Consider the following 2,500-nt stretch of genomic DNA (forward strand, 5'->3'; position numbering starts at 1 on the left):
TTAATTCTCGCAGCTAGCTGCGTTCTTCATCGACGCACGAGCCGAGTGATCCACCGCTAAGAGTTGTCTCGGTTTCGGCCCCCGCCGCGCGCGCGGGGGGACCGGGCAGCCTTCGGCAGCCCCTGAGGGCCCCCCCTCCGCTCCGCCTCCCTCCTCACGCCGACGCCGGCTGCTGAGCGAGGGACGGCCGAGAGCCAGAGAGAGGGGCTCGCCCCGCTGACCGTACGAGCACAGAGTGGGGGGGGAAAAAGGGAAAAGGAAAACCCGAACGAGAAGGGCGGGGAGCCCTCGCTCCCGACCTGGGACAACCCTTTGCTCGCTTCGAGTCCGGCCCAGGCGCCCAGGCTCGGCCCGGCCCGGCGGGGAGCAGCGCGCCGGCCGCGCCGCCTGCCTCGGGGACGCTGGGGGAGGGGGCGGCTCCCCGCGGACCCCCAGCGTCGGAGCCCGGCCGCCACCGGCAGCGGCACCGGCCGCTGCCCGCGCGCCCGCGGCCCACCGGCCCCGCGCTCCCCAGCTCCTCGCTCGCCTCGCCGGCCTCCGGCTCCGCCGTGGCCCCGAGGCGGCGCCCACGCCCGCGCGCGCGCACACACAGCCTCCCGGACGACACCACGCGCTCTCCCGTCCCTTCCGCGGACAGACGCCCGGCGGCGGGCGGGCGGGCAAGGCGGGACGGACGGGGACGGCGCCCGCTCTCCCCGTCTCCACGCGGAGAACGGGGGGGGGCGCCCCCGCCGCCCGCCTGCCGCCCGCCCGCCGCCCGGCGAAGCCGGGTTGGGCAGAGCGAGGCAGGCGCGCCGGATGGCGGAGTGCCGGCGGGTAGGGCGCCGCCGCCAGCGGCCACGGCGGCAGACCGAGAGCCCCGGCCAGGGAGGAGAGCGGATCGCGCCGAGGCGCGGCGTCCGCACCACCCGCGGTGGGTGGGGGCTCACCGTCCCGGCGAGAGCACGCGCTCGCGCCGGGGTCACGCGTTCGAGGCAGGCCGGCGCCAGCCGACCGCGCGGCGTCCCTCCGCCGAGACCAGACCGCGGAGAGAGGGGGCAGGGTACCCCTCTCCGTCCCGGCTGCCCGCAGGGCGAGCGCGGGGCGCGCCGGCTGGCATGGGGGGGCACGGCGCCCGCGCGCGCCGGCCCCCCGGCCCTCCGGCAGCACACCCGGCTGCCCCCCGGGTCGCATCGGGCCGCCCGAGTCTTTAAACCCCCGCCCGGCTCTCCCGCCGAGAACCCTCGGGCCCGGAGCCCGGGGCCCATGGCCATCCCTACCCGGGGCGGCTACCGGCGGCCGCGGTGGCCGGAGGCCCTCCGCTCCTCCCGCCACCCCGCCCCCCCCCCCCGCCCGGCCCGCTCGCAGCACGGTCCCCGCGGCATGGCGCGGGGCGGCTGGAGCGGTGGGGGGGGGGAGAGAAAGGGAAAGCGGAAAGGGCGGGAGGGCACGGCCGGTGCGGCGCTCACGGCGCGGCGCCCGGGAGGAGCGAGCTGGCACACGGGACCACACGGGTGGGTCACCGAGGGGGGGCAGGAGGAGCGCGGACGCTAGGTACCTGGCCCTGGGGTGAGGGAAACGACCTGAAATCCCCGCGGGGGTGCCTCCCCCGCCGCCGCCCGCCGCCGGGCCGCCGCCGCCTCGCGGCGACGGCGGCAGCCTCGGCGGCAGCAGCGAGACGGGACGCGGAGGGGAAACCCGGCACCCGCCAGCCGGCTCCGGCGCCCCTCGGCGGAGCGTCCGCCCGCGGGGTGCGCCCGACACCCGCCGCCACGACCTCGTCCTCCTCCCGGGGCCCGGGGTTTCCCTCAGTAACCCGGCGCCCGGCGGCAGCTGCGCCCGGGAGGAGAGCCGTGGTTTGGGCCGCCCGCTCGGGCACGACCCGTCGCCTCGCGTGGCCTGGCGCGACGGCCCCCGCTCGGGGTCCGCCGCCGCCCGGCGCCCGCCCCGCGCGCCATCCCGGAACGCCTGTCCTCGCCGTCTCTGCAAGACGGGCTGCTCCGCCGCAGCCCGCCGCGGGTCCGCCCCCCACCGCTTAGGGGTGGCGACCCGTCGGCACCCGTCCCGACCCGGGGTGCCATCTCGCTCGCGTCTCCGCCCGCCGCTTCCTCCCGCGGGCGCCGGGGGAGCAAGCCCCGCCGACCCTCCCGCGCACTGCCGCCCGCTCCCCGCCGGACCCTCCCCCGGGCCCGACCCTCCCCTGCCCCGGCGGCGGCGGATCGCCGTCGGGTGACAGGGGGGGGCCGGCTCCCGGCGATGGGCACCGGCGGCGGGCGCCAGCGGAGGCGAGAGGGGCAGACGGGGGCGGTCCCCCACCGGCCTCGGGGAATCGGCGGCGGGCCTTCGGCGAGCGAGCCCCGGGAGGGCCGTACAGCCGCCGGCGGGCCGAGCCCCGTGCTCGGCCCTGTGGCGCAGAGTGCAGGACAGGCGAACTCGGGTACACGCGCGGCAACCGGGACGCGGCGGGCAGGGGCCCGTCGGCGTCGGCAACGAGGCGCGGTGGCCCGGCGGCGGCCCGGCG

The 2,500-nt window shown here is 80.2% G+C and overlaps 1 non-coding gene across 1 annotated transcript in view; it reads right to left on the reverse strand.

Annotated features, from left to right (window-relative positions):
- Positions 1-65, reverse strand: part of LOC136995824 (5.8S ribosomal RNA) — a 153-nt gene extending 88 nt beyond the window's left edge. Inside the window, exon 1 of the ribosomal RNA XR_010887359.1 lies at positions 1-65. This exon is cut by the window's left edge and continues 88 nt beyond it. This is a non-coding gene — a ribosomal RNA (5.8S ribosomal RNA).
- Between the last annotated feature and the right edge of the window lie 2,435 nt (positions 66-2,500).

The sequence above is a fragment of the Apteryx mantelli genome, unplaced genomic scaffold, assembly GCF_036417845.1.
Source record: "Apteryx mantelli isolate bAptMan1 unplaced genomic scaffold, bAptMan1.hap1 HAP1_SCAFFOLD_159, whole genome shotgun sequence".
Classification (NCBI taxonomy): domain Eukaryota; kingdom Metazoa; phylum Chordata; class Aves; order Apterygiformes; family Apterygidae; genus Apteryx; species Apteryx mantelli.